This window comes from Lemur catta, chromosome 5, assembly GCF_020740605.2.
Source record: "Lemur catta isolate mLemCat1 chromosome 5, mLemCat1.pri, whole genome shotgun sequence".
NCBI classification, from domain to species: domain Eukaryota; kingdom Metazoa; phylum Chordata; class Mammalia; order Primates; family Lemuridae; genus Lemur; species Lemur catta.
In genome coordinates, this window is record NC_059132.1 from 108,515,736 (window position 1) to 108,530,758 (window position 15,023).

General features: G+C 35.7%; 1 long non-coding RNA gene across 1 annotated transcript; it reads right to left on the minus strand.

Moving 5' to 3' along the window:
• Positions 1-3,374: 3,374 nt before the first annotated feature.
• On the minus strand, positions 3,375-8,538 carry LOC123637725. The gene is made up of 4 exons (XR_006735037.1): positions 8,424-8,538; positions 6,115-6,353; positions 3,574-3,711; positions 3,375-3,413 (listed from the first exon to the last, which is right to left on the minus strand). It is a non-coding gene; the product is annotated as an uncharacterized LOC123637725 (long non-coding RNA).
• Between the last annotated feature and the right edge of the window lie 6,485 nt (positions 8,539-15,023).

Sequence of the window (15,023 nt, forward strand, 5' to 3'; positions counted from 1 at the left end):
CCTAAAATGTGGACATGGCTTTGGAACTGGGTAATGGGTAGAGACTGGAAGAGTTTGGAAGCGTATGCTAGAAAAGACTAGATTGCCACGAACGGGGGATTCTTGCAAGGCATCAGTAGAAGAGAGCTGTGGAAAGGAACTAAATCTTCTTAGAGATTATCTAAGTGGTCATGAAAAAAATGTTGATAGAAATATGGACAGTAAAGGCAATTCTGATGAGGTATTATGTAGAAATGAGGAAGCAGGTCTGGAAACTGGAGGAGAGGCCATCCTTATTGCCAAGTGGCAAAGAACTTGGCTGAATTGTGTCTATGTCCTGGTGCTTTGTGGAGGGCAGAATTTAAGAGCAATGAACTGGGATGTTTGGCAGAAGAAATCTCTAAGCAAAGTGTTGAGGGTACAGCATGACTTTGCTTGGTTTTGTATAGTAAAATGCAAGAAGAGAGAAATTAATTAAAGAGGAAACTTATAATCAAAAAGGAAGCAGAACCTAGAGTTGGAAAATTCTCATCATGTAATGAATGCAAAAGCACGTTCAGAAGACAACACCAAGGATGTGGCCAAGGGAATGTTTGATAAGGAGGTTAGTATAGGTGTAAGGAAGTCACATGCTATTCATGAAGACAATGGAAGAATGAACCCAAAGGCATTTTGGAGATCTTTGAGGCTGCCACTCTTATCACAGACCCAGAGTACCAGGGTCTCGGGGCAGAACTGCTTCAAAGGAGGGGCCCAGGGCACCCATGGGACCTCAGGGTCTGCTGCCCAGGGCCACCTTAAGTTTCTGATTTTGCTTTCTGGCACAGTCACTCCAGGTGTGGCTCCAAGTGGGCCTAGGTGTGTGTGATCTGCAATGTCCACCGCTGCAGAGGGCACTGGCTGTAAACTTTGGCATCATCCACATGGTGTGAGGTGTGCAGGTGTGCAGAGAACACAAGCTGTGGAGCTCCTAGATTTCAAGGGCCAGATGGGCCCTGGGGCTCAGGCAGAGAACTGACTGCCACAGGGGTGGGGCCACCACAGAGAGTCCCTGGAGAGCAATGCTTAGTGGAGCTATGGGGCAGGCCTGCCTCTGAGACTGGCAGAGCCAGCAGCATACAACTTCAGCCTAGGACAGCCACAGGCACTGGACTCCAGCCTGTGAGTCAGGGCCAAACCCCTCCCCCGATGTATATAGCAGGCTGTACATGAAGTCAAAGAAGATTATTCTTAAGCCTTGAGATTTAATGTTGTTTGCCTTGGTGTGTTGTGGACTTACTTGGAACCTATTACCCCTTTCTTCTTCCCTATTTCTCCCTTCGGGAATGGGAATGTCTATCCTATACCTGTCCCACCATTATCTTTTCAGGATGAATCAGAACTTGAGTCTCATCTGTATCTGACTTAAATGATATTTAGATGAGATTCTGGACTTTAGACTTTTGAGTTGGTGCTGGAACAAGGTAGGAATTTTGAGTCCATTGGGATGCAATGGATATATTTCCCATATGAGAATAACATGAATTTTAGGGGGCCAGGAGTAGAATGTTATCATCTGAATGTATTCCCCCCAAACTTCATATGTGGAAACTTAATTGCCAATGTGTAGTATTAAGAGGTAGGGCATTTAGGAGATGATGAGGTCATGAGGGCTCCACCCTTATGAATGGGATTGAAAGAAGAGGGCTCACACAGCATTTAGCCCTTCCATCCTTTCCATCCCTTCTGCCACGTAAGGACACAGCAGCAAGGCACCAGCTTGGAAGCAGAGAGTATCTCTTACCCAACACTGAATCTGCTGGTACCTTGATCTTGGACTTCCCAGCCTCCAGAACTATGAGAAATAAATTTCTATTATGTATAAATTACCTAGTCCAAGGTATTTTGGACAGTGAGGATATGGAGTAATTAGACTCTCACATGCTGCTGGTAGGAATTGTACAAGCACTTTGGGAAACAGTTTGGCAGTTTCTTAAAAAATTAAGTATATACCTACCTCCTAGTGATTTACTCAAGGGACACCAGAACATAGGTTCAAACAAAGACTTGTATGTCAATGTTCATAACAGCTTTATTTCTAATAATCAAAAATTGGAAATGATTCAAATACCATCAACAAGTAAATGGATAAACAAATTATGGTAGACCCGTGTGTGAAATACTGTTTGACAATAAAAAGGTAAAATGTATGTATATATGCAACAGTGTGGATAAATCTCAGTATCAGTATGCTGAGTACATACTGTATGATTTCATTCATACAAAATTCTAGAAAATGAAAAGTAATCTATAGTGACAGAAAGTAGAGCAGCAGTTGCCTGGGGATGAGGGTGGGGAGAGAAATGAATCATAAAGGATCATGGAGATACATTGAGGATGACAGAATCGATGATCCATTGATTGTCGTGGTGGTTCCAAAACTGATCAGACTTCATACTTTAAATATGTAAAGTTCAATTACATCTCAATAAAGTTATAAAAAAGACTTCAAGTTCAAGCCCCACTGACTAGAGGGACTGTAGTACTATCCGTAGAAATCAGAGGGAAATATAACAGGGGAAAAAGGTTGACTGAATGGAAAAAAACATTTTGAATTTGGAGTGGATTTGCAGCAAAGAGAAACATGAATCCAGAGGATGGGAAAGAGTTCAGAGCTCAAGGAAAAGATTTAGTAGCAACCTTCATGGAATCATAAAAGCTTAGGACTGAGTGACATAATGAAGCAAGAATTTTAAAAAGTTGGAAATCCCAATAGCACGGACACCAAGTTAGGAAAGCAAAAGGAAAAAAAAGCCATAGGGAACTGAGAAAAATATAAGACCAGTGGGAAAACCAGGAGAGCACTATTTCACAAAAGCCATGGGAGGAGAGGGCTGTGGGAAGGAAGACGAGGTAGTAGACAGTGATGAAACAGCTCATGCTGTGAAGGATGAGGACGGACAGATGGGTTTGGTGATTAGAAAGTCATTACTAATTCCCATCAGAAAGGTATTTTTAAAAGGACAAAAAGTTATCTGAAAATATGTTAATCTCAATATTATTTATATTATCAAAAAATTGGAAACAACCTAAAGGGCTAAAAGAGAGGAAACAAATTGTGCCATGTTTGTACCATGAAATACTTTGTAGCAATTAAAATGTTTATGAAGAATTTTTCAGCAGGGCACAGTGGCTCACCCCTGTAATGCTAGCACTCTGGAGGCCGAGGTGGGAGGATGGCTTGAGCTTAGGAGTTTGAGACCACCCTGAGCAAGGGTGAGACCCCCATCTCTACTAAAAATAGAAAAATTAGCTGGGTGTGGTGGCACATACCTGTAGTCCCAGCTACTTGGGAGGCTGAGGCAGGAGGATCACTTGAGCCCAGGAGTTTGAGGTTGCTGTGAGCTAGGCTGATGCCACAGCACTCTAGCCTGGGCAACAGAGTGAGACTTTGTCTTAAAAAAAAACAAAAAAACAATATTTCTTGTGCTAGCATCCCAAGTTTCAATGGCACAAACATTTTAAAGCCCACAATATACACTGGATCACATTATGTTCATTTTCTCTACCTAAGTAACATTTTTCAATGTACAATCTCTTTGACATATTTTTTACCTCCTTTTCTGGAACTCTGTACTTCCTCCTAGTGTCCATCTTCCGGAGAATCCGGTGCTTTCGTGATTCCCCGTGCAGCATCGATGGGGAATCTCACACAATCTTCTACTGTCTCATGCTCCAAATTAGCCGCCTTACCTGGAAGCCAATAAAATTTCTCTGAGAGGCAAGAAATGTCCATCATTTACATGTCAGTTCAAATTTCATATCTTCAGAGAGTCCATTTTTGGCCACACAAGGTATACATTCCTATGCTAGTAACTCCCTATCACATTACCCCAGTAATTTTCTTCATAGCATTGATCAACATTTGGATAACCTACTAGAATTATCTTACTATAATACCTGCCAGACACGGTTATTCTACGGATTAATTAATACCTTGTTGATTATTGTTTCACCACTTCCTGGGACTCTTCAGTACATCCCATTAAATATTATAATACTACAAACAATGGTACTGATTTACATATAAGATGTAGAATTTATTCCAATGAATCCTCTCATCATGCTCCCAAAGTCCCCAAAATAAAAGATATATTCCTGAAAAATACATCCCTAAACCTATAAACACTGATTAAACACTAATCCTTTTTAATTTTAGCCTCTTTATTTGCATAATTTTCAAATTTTTCACTAGTCTTTCTCAGCAGTGCATTAAGCGTTACACTAACAAGCGTTAATGTAGTTCCTGTCTTTCCCCGAAAGGACTATAAAACCGCAAGGCTTTTAGGGTTTAAGGCTGGGATATAAATATTCAACCCAGGTGTTTCTAAATCACCTTCCATAATCTCAAACGATGCTATACTTGAATAGCTCTGGCAAAATGTCTTAAATTGTAGTCTGTGTTTGTACCAAGTTATGTTACATCCAGAATAAAGGCATAAAATAAAGCAAAGCCCGCTGACATATTTATTTTCAGAACAGTTCTGTCACATGAACTTTATAATCATATTTGAAAATCCAGCTGTGGAAAGGTATGCATACTAGATAAATGACTGTTGGGCCTTTGCCAGACCACAAAATTGAACTGTAGATAGTAAAGAAAAGTTCTAAACCAATGTTAGAGTAATTCATCCTTTTAGGTTAAAAGCTTCAATTAACCACCTAATTTCTGTCAATATCAATATAACAATCATTTTTTGCCTACTAAAAATAAAGAAGTGACAATATTTTTATGAAAATACCAACTAAATGTGATTCCTGGCTTTTAAAAGTCTTGTCTTATCTAAAGTGTTTCTATAAATATAACTGTCCTCTGTGCCCAATGTAATCAGTTTTCCATTTTCAGTAAATTCCAAAGAACTCTGTCCTCCACAAGAAATGTTGGCTCAACATCCTCGTGGATTGTTTTTATTAGCAAATGTGTTGTTAGAGAGGAATGTCTCCATGTGTTCTAGACCTCAGATCAGGGAAGGTAACAGGTTCAATCCTAAGCATTATATCCCTCCAACTAGGAATAAAATTGCATTTAATACTCCAAAAATACACTGCTTGAGCCAGAATTTATGGATATGCTCTACTTGAATAATTTTCTTTCTAGCCTAAGGCACATTCTGATTCTAGCCTTATGTATTGAGCAAACATCTGAACCAGTTCAGTAAATGGTCATGATTAATGTGTGAGATCTCGGGCAGTTCAAATGTGAAACACACAAAATATCTGCCACTTTGAGATACAGACCATTTGGGAAGACAATTTCCACTTGAAATATGGTCGTAAAAATTAAAGTGAATTTTATTTACTTGATGTGAAAAAAATTACATGTTAGCATTAAGAGCCAATAAATGCAAGGAATGAAGCCAGGGCCTATTACATATGGCCTATGAAAATGTGTTTTATAAGATGTGGTTGATGCAGTTAACAGAAAAAGTCTAGAGTGCTGTATGTTCAAAGAATAAACAAATGCTATTCCCATTGTTTTCCCTTCTTCTCATTGCCACTGAATATGTGATCAACGTAGAACTCGGGATCTTAGGTACAAAGGACTTCAAATTAATTTTCTCCATACTGCCCCAGCTTCTGTGGAACACGGTGCCTTTAGGCTGCCAGCCCCACAAAAGACCGTCTTGTTCGCTTGCCCAGCTCTTCCCTGCCTCGTTCCCTGTTGAGCTAGATCTTAATTCTCACCTCCCTCACTCAATGCTCGCCTCTTTCACCATACTGGGTTTGCAGCACTTCATCTATGTGTGGGCTTAGTAGACACTGGGAAGAAAGCAAGGATGGACTACTTTGGTACTTCCGTAATCTTTAAATTTCTCTCTAATGATGTTGTACCAAGTAGATAACGTTTTTCTAAAACCGACAAAAACATTTACGTTAATGAAGCAGAACTTCTGTTTTAAGAAAGCATGAATTTTCCCCCTCTCCTTAGCCCCCATCTACAATGACAACAAAGAAATATGAAGGATATAAACCCACATGAAGAATATGAGTGAGGGGCTATTGGCAGATGTTTTAAGGCACTTCTGGAAAACAGAAATTAGACAAGTGTTGCCTCGGTAGCAGGAAGGAACAAGCCTCAGATTGGGCCATACTCACTGGAAGAGCTGAGGCTGAGGAGGGAGCTGGCTGTCCAGGCAGAGTTCTGGGGAGACCGCACTTAGGGGATCCCTCCACCAACACATCACAGCAGAGCGAGAACAGCAAGGCACGGGGGCCGGGACACAGACACTGGAGAGAGGCCAAGGGAAGCTTCAGGATGAGAGGCACAAAGTGGGCCTAGAGAGCAGCATGCTGAGGTTGGAAGGAGGGGAAGGGACACTCCATGTGCGAAGATGCTGGGAGGAAAACACAAAATGATAGATTAAAGTATGGCATAAACATATGGCAGGATGGGTAGATAGGAATTAGGGTGGTATCAGAGTGCTGTTTCCTCCTCTTCCATAAAGGGTAGTCCAAAAATAATGCCTAAAGTAGACCAAACAAAAATTATAATCATATTAGTTAGAAATACGTTGTTAGACACCAGAACAAACAGCTAAAATATTCAAAGTTTTTTCCTCTGTTGTGAGAAGCTATGGGGATGAGAAACCTAAAGAACTGGTAATATATATAATGATGAAGTAACATAATGTATGTACTAATTAGCAGAGATTTTAAAAAATTAAAATATTCAATTGTGGTAAGTGTACACTGAAATAAAAACTTCTATAGAAGAGTATAACTTTTACAGACATAAAATAGCAATAGATATCAAGTACCTTAACCATTGCATACCCTGAAAACATATCCTAATGAAATAATAATATATATCATCAAATATTTATGTGTAGAAAATTTATCATGGCACTTTTTATATTACAAAACTTTATACACCAGCAAAATACACAATAGGGAAATGACTTAAAAGATTATGTTATTATGGCTGGCAGATCTAAGAAGGTTAAATGTTTGTTGAACTTCTAGGAGAGAATATTTTGTAGCTATTAAAATCCAGATTTCGCATCTAAAAACATATTTAATGACATGGAAAATGCTCATAATTTCCGTGAAAAGAACAACAATTACATCTGCAATATAATCTCCATTTTTAATAACCACACAATCCACATAGATAGAAAAAAGTAAAAATAATATACATCAAAACATTAACAAAGGTTATTTCTGGATGAAACATGCTCTTTGTACTTTTTACAAATTTTTAAATGAAAATAAAATGAATGTGTGTTACTTAGGACATGTTAAAAAATGATCATATGTTACAAATTCAGAACATATTCAGAATAAAAACATTAAAAAGATTGTATATTCTTAGATAATCATTTTTTAGGAAGTATGACAGTTGAAACTATAATAAGTATTCTTATCTAAAAAATTTGGGTTTACATATTCCATTTGACCTAAGGGTAGAGGATGTTATTTGCAACTCATCCAAACTCATCTTTAAAAATTTAACAAGACAGTTCCAGTAGTCTATTTTTACCATAAATCTATCTTGAGCAAGAATGATGATAACCTGAAGGTTAACATATATTCATTAGCAATTTTTTTTTTACTAAATCAGAGAACAACATAATCCAAACACTCTTATCCTTTTTCTAAACCTAAAAAAAAAAGAAGTCATGGACTACCTTTTGAACTTTCCCCTTTGGTTTCTCAAAGCATAACATTTTGAGTTCCCATGAGTAAAGTACATTCTTAAAGCTATAAAGTGTGAGAACATTATCCTGGAAGCAAGATATTATTGCTAAACTACCAAATATATTTTAACACTGACTGCTTTATAACTTTTATAACTTTGAAGATATATCCAAACAATTTAAAAACATGTCTTCTTTAGCTTTTCCAACTTAAAGTCAACTGAAACTGTACTAAGAAGGGAAGGGCTAGCAACTTTTCTGAAGATTCTTACAACTAACTCTTGCTAAAATGTGTAATTTTTTGTGTTTGAGCAAAGTGCTTCGCTTCTCTGTGCTATTTACCTACTCATCCTGATACACCTTCCTAATGCAATGGAAAAGTATAATTGCCATCACTCTTGTACATCCTGATCTGAAATGCTAATGGTTTATCATAAACTTTTCTATGTTACTTCAGATTAAAAAGCTGTTTTGATTTATATTGTTACATTATGGTTTGGCCAGGAAAATTAAAAGCAATTGATACCTTCTATGCAGAATTTATTAGCTTGAGTTGTACAATAACAATATCATTTACATGTATCAAAGTATTATGGGTAAAAGATCATATTTATTGAGTAGATATTCTTTGCCATGAGAAAAGAATTAAAGAAATAAGTTCCCAAAAATTACACACAATTTTCTGGAGACTCCAGAAGACCTGTATTAATAACAACAATAGCAATATATTGGCTCATGCAACTGAAAAATCCATAGGTAGACCCTTACCTCCAGCATTTCATACACTGTCTTTTCATTGTAACTTTTGAGATACTGGCTTTCTCCACCGTTTCTATCTGGTAGCTTTTCATTCAGGTACAAATAACCGTTATTAATTCCAGTATCTTCTAGTAGTTACTGTGGAAAGGAAAAAAAAGTTTCTCTTTCCTAAAAGACCCAGCAAAATTTCTTTCTCTACATTTGGATTATCTTCTCATCTGTCAGTCTGATAAGTAGAAAGAGCTATAAGGAAAATGGGTCTACTCCTGAATTTTTTTCCCATTAGGAAATTGGGTAAATTCCCCAAAAGAAGGGAAGTGTGAGCTGGACAGCAAATAAATGTCTACTATACCTATCACATTTATATAGATTATTCCATAGTAATAATTGTTTCACTTCTTCAATTTTCAGACAAAATATACAAAATAAAAAATAAATTCTGTGGCCTTGAATTCTATGACCAAAATGAACAGTGTGACGTGATTTTGACTTGAAGAGAGGTCCCAGATTGATAAGTTTACAAAACCTGCCTTTTATTATCATTGGGAGAACAGAGAAGACAGGGGTGGTCCCATAACATGTCAGTAACCATCATAGGTAGTACTAAGAAAAACGGTTCTGTTCGAGTCCCTTAGGAGAATTTTGTGAAACTACTCCCAGAAAATTATGACTTCAGCTTTGCAAAAACTAAATCACTGTACAAAATTCATATAAATCATATACAAACATGTATATCTTATAAATCAATGTATTCATTTAATTTCCTGAAGTTATAGGTTGGAGATGATTTATCCTAGTGTACTCATCAGAAGATAGGGCTTTTCAAAATGACTTTCCACAGGACCACTGTCAACATTCTTTGGTGATTATCATCTACTCAAGACAGAAATATCCTTTTCCTTTCCTTTCTTTATCCAGCCAGCCAGTCCTTCAGGGTTGGAATACCCGTGCAGCCATGACTTAACTATTTTCTCCTTCTCCTCCTTGCCGGTGGGATTTCTGGGCTCTGCCATGTCTATGCTTCCTTTTGCTCATCAGATTGAGCCAATAAATTCCCTTTCATGCTTAAGCTAGTTTAAGTTAAGCTTTCTGTCACCTTTTTGTGACAACCAATCCTCCAAGAAACCATCATCTTTTTAGCTGGTAATTAAAGTGTTTAATTTTGATATCAAATTTATATTTTCCTCTTATGGATTGTGCATTAAAAACTATTTCTTTGCCCCAATGTTATAGACATAAATCTCCCTTACTAGTGTTTCCCCAACTTTAATATTTATCCATGTTCATACCTGAAAGCATTTTTTAAATGCAGATTTAGCTTGGGGGGGATGTTGACATTTTCAGTCCTCACTTTCATTTCTATTTTTAAGTCTTTAATCCACCCAAAAATGATTGTGAATGGTGTACAACAAGTCTCTAAATTCATTCCCCACCCCACATATAAATAGCCAGGTGTTCCCAGAACTCTTTACTGAATAATCCACCCTTTCCCCTCCATACTCAGTAATGCAGTAGTTGTCATGCATCTTACTCTATGTGGAGTCTGTTTGGGAGCTAACTCTACAGTTAACCTATTTGTTTGCCTTGCACTGCTACAAATGCTATCACAATTTTAATTACTGTTATAATTATCATAGTTTTATAATAATTTTAGATAATTTATAGGACAAATCCCCCATCCCCTGTTTTTCTTCCTCAAAATTGTCTTAGCTATCTTTTGAATTTTTTTCTTCTTTAATCTGTATAATATTAAATTGTGGGGGAAAAAACTGTCAAGAATCTGATTGGGATTAAATGAATTAAAATAATAAATGGTGGAATTAACAATCTTTATTGAGTCATCCTAATATGAAAATAGTTTGTCTTTCCATTTATTTTTTAAAAATGTTTTTATTTCACATAAGTTTAACCATTTTCTAAATGAAGTGCACAAACATTTTTATTTGTTCTTAGGTACCATTTCTTATCAGTTCCTTTAATATATATCTTTCTAAAAGTAAATCTTTATTCATGGCTCCTATATAAAAAATAAAATTGGCTTTTATATCATGATCTATACTATTATCCAAATTCTATTAATTCTAAAAATTTGTCTGTAGTTTATGTTTGTTTTTCTATGTAGCCTGTCTAATTGCTGAAAATCAGTAATAATGAGAAAACTTAAAAGTAGCAAAGCAGAGTAAAGAACCAGATTCCATTAAAAAAGATAAAAATGATAGCAGAATTCTCATCAGATACAATGCAAACCAAAAGACAGCAGAGGGGCATTGTTAAATTGCTGAAAGAATAAAAACCAAACAAAAAACTCTGTTCACCTAAAATTGTATACCCAGCAAAAACATCTTTTGAAAATGAAGGTAAAATAAAGACTTTCAGTATTTATCACCAGCAAACTAGAATAGATAAAGGAAGCCCTTCAGGCAGAAGGAAAATGATGCCAGGAGGAAACTGTAGATCCACACAAAAGAATAAATAGTATCAGAAATGGTAAACAGGTCAGTACATATAAAAGACTTTAAAAAAATGTTTTAAAACTCTTTAAAAGATGATGGACTGCTTACAGTAAAAATAATGACAATGTTTTGTTGAGTTGAGAACATATGTAGAAGTAAATGTTTGACAAAAAACCTGGAGGGGTGTGTGGAGAATGAAAGCATATTATTGTAAGGTTCTTATACTTGAAGTATACTTACTTATCTTATACTTGGTCTAATATTTTAAGGTAGCCTATAATAAGTTAAAGATATACACTGCAAATCTATGCAAACACACACACACTCACACAAGCACACACAGTATACTTAATAAGCCAATAAAAGAGATAAAATAGAAACAAAAAATATTTAGTTGATGCCAAATAATGCAGAAAAAGAGGCAAGAATGGAACTAAGAACAAATGGTGAAAATAGAAAACAAAGAAGGTGGTAGATTTAAATCCAACCACATCCACAATCAAGTTAAATGTAAATATCTATTCCAGAGATTTTCATATTAAATGAAAGAGCAAGACCAAACTATATGTTATCTTCAAGAAATTGACTTTAAATACACAGATACAGATATATTAAAAGTAAAAAGATGAGAAATATTGTAATAACATTTCCTAAAAGAGAGCTGGAATGGCTATATTAATATATCAGACAAAATAGATTTCAGGAAAGCATATTACCATAGATTAAGAGGGCCAATTAGGCAAAGTATTAAGCATTAGTGAAGCGTCCTTTTCCCAATGCAGATAATAAATTGAAGATAGTCCTTTAATTGGAAGAGATACATTCTCTTCAAATCCCATTATTTCCCTCCATCTTCACTGTCATTGCAATCTGAGTCACCCTTACTTTATCTTTCTTCAACTATCTGATAGCTGCTTCTTGTACCAGTGTCTCTGCTCCTTGTTTTGCCCTCTTTATTCTTTATACTAAAGCACTAAAATAAATTCTTCAAAAACTCAAATCTGGTTATGATATTATGCTGCTTAAATTTTTCAGTAAATTAGGCACAAACTGCCCCTGGGGCCTGTGAAACTGACCTCTCACCACCTTGCCCCCATAGACAGATGTTACACACCCAGTATCCCAGCCCTAGTGAATTCCTTTCAAATGCCCTTCCTCTCAAGCCATTGTTCATGCTAGTCCTTTTGCTTACACCTTCTTCCCTGGCTATCCCCCATTCATCCTTTAGGATTTAAGAATAACATCACTTCCTCTTAGAAACCTTCCCTCCACCCTGATCTGTTAGATGCATCATTCTTCCCTTATCACAGTACTACACATTGTTATTGCTTACTTAATGGTCTTTCCTGCTCAGCTGTCAGATCAGTGAGAACAGAAACCACATCTATCTTGTTCTGTATGTCCAGTGCCTGGCACACTGGTTGGTACCTAGTAGACACTTCAGCCAACTTTCATTTTACATGCATTCATTAGCATACCAGTGAGGCATTCACCTTTGGATGACCCTTTTCTAGAATTCATGATTATATCTTTCTTCTGTCAATACCTTCCTTCCATAGAAAGGATACGGCATGATTGACCAGCTTTCAACTTGGTAAAATCTTACTTATCTGGAAACCTTAATTTATTTGATATTCATCCGGTCAACAAATAATTATTAGCACCATGTAGTTTGTAATGAATAAATGAATAAACAAATGCTAGGCACTAGGGGAAATAAATATTGGCAGAAAGACTGAAAACCAAAAGATAATACTAATGAGAATTAAGGTCATATAAATAATAGGACCTTACAGAAGGTAATGGTTCCTCATCAAAGCGGGGAATGGGAAAATGGAAAAGTGAGTTGGTCATGGGTCTAAAATGATCAATCGTGACTCCACTGTAATTCCAATTAATAGAGTTTTACAATGATAATTACCAGTGACTATTCCACAGCTTATTTTAAAACTTTTTTCCATAAATACCCTACAAGAGATACATTTTTAGAAAAGCTCAGCAAGTTTCAGAGACAGCAAAATAATAAAGAGAGAAATCCTGTTGACTGAGGACCCAGAAAGAGGGGATCTAACTCAAGGGAAACTTAGCTGGTAAACTACTAAAGCAAAAAAGCAAGTTGTGTGGGTAAGGGAGCTTGTGGTCCAATCTATAGGGACAATCAAAATACATAAGAAACAAGTATAGGATAATTCTGGTGCATTCCCACAGTGTCTCTAAAAATTTCAACATCAAATGAATCGAAGAGCTACATCTAATAAGTTGATTGCACTCCAAGTATATAACACTTAGTGAACAGAAGGATTAAACCTACAAATTAGGAACTATCCCAAAATATTCAGCCTTCTCATTACTCTAACTCCCAGATTGTTCAACTTTCCTGGGTGATTAAAAGTGTGATTCTTGCCTTCTTTTCAAATAAATTCAAATAATTTACACATTTGGAACACTTATTGAATAAAGCCTCTGTTTCAAATTTTAAAATGTTGAGTTTAACATTTTGCACTTATAAAATTAAAGAGCAAGATCAAATTTTTTATTAGTAATTTGGTGGATTTCAGAGAGGAAAAAAGACATTTACGCTTATATAGTCCTCATTCCCACAAGTATTAGAAATAAATATAAATCATGATAAAATATGCATTTAAAAAAATCTCCCCCAAAATAAATTTGCAAGATCTCAGCCTTGCTACTGCTGTCAGTACCGTGTTGATTTTCCAGCTTTCTTCTCTCTGTGAGCAGCATGAGAAACCTGCCACTTCCACTTAAAACAACACTCAAGTACCAGAACACTTAAAATTTTAATTTTGTAGTTTGAAGTTTCACTGCCTCCACCACTTCACCCTCTCTACCTCCTTCAGTTTCAAAGAAAGGAGACAGACAAAGCTGGGGACTGTTAAACAGTAAAAATTAAAGCTAAAATGTTATTTGAACTCAAAAAAGAGTTGTAGTTTATAAAATTGACAAGGTTTTTTTTTTTTTTACTTTTTAATGCTTCCCTAAGTGCATATCAATTATATAAAGCTGTGAGTAATGAATGGCATAAAACACAGTTCCGAAGTCTTTATGTTTTATTTTTCAAAGAATATATTACATGAAACATCACATTCAAAACAGTAGAATAAAACAAAAAAACGATAGAACTACTTTTTTCAACTTAATAGTACTTAGCTTTGCCTAGAATTGTCATGGAGTTAATGTTACTTCTTTTTAACTCTTTCTGAATAGTATTTTACCTTTATGCATTCTTTACGGCATTCCTATATAATCTCTACCCAGACCTCTTCACACAATATAGCACAGACAGGGCAGTACAAGCTACCGATGCTTTTGTTGGTAGTATAAAGCTTTTTCACCCAGCTTAAGAAAGCATGAAGGGGTTGGAGTTAGTTAACTAAAGGTTAATTATGTAGCTTCAGATCTCTCTAGAACTCCCCTACTTCACCTTCTCAAGTTAATCAAAAGGGGCTGGTTTACGGTTATAAACCACTTACCAAATTGCCAAGAAAAAGAAAACTCTTTAAAAATAATAAATAATTTGGTTATCCCTTCAATAACTTCAATGAAGTCAAATTTGCTTTATATTTCCTAAGATTATATTGTCAAAATAGCATAAGGAGATCCTTTGTAAGTGTAAACATACAGTGTTATCATCAAATGATTTTATTACTTCTTGTTACATAGTTGTTAGATGAAAGTATACGAGAATTTGGATCACAAATTTCTATGTGATTATATATGAAACATTTTATAGTATTTTCAATATATACTTATATTTTGCACACTATACATACACTAGGCAATTAGAAATGTTTTAAATCATCCAATTGTGTGTATGTCTACACTATATAAGGAAAAAAAGGAGGGTAGAAAGAGATAAAGAGAAAGAGACTTACCTTTTCTTCTGTCTTACACAAGAAAACTTCAAAAAGGTTTCTTTTTAAAATTGAAATTGAGTTTTTCAAACGGGAAAATATGGTCCTACGGTTTATGGTAAATCATGTATTTTAAAAAAAAGATAAAATATTGGCATAAGAACCACAAGGTGGTGCTATAATTCCACGCTAGTGCCGATATTTTAGAAATCATACTGATATAGTAGTTTTTTCTTATAACTGTAATCTCTTGATTTTTATAAATGTATCTGTCTTGTAATTGA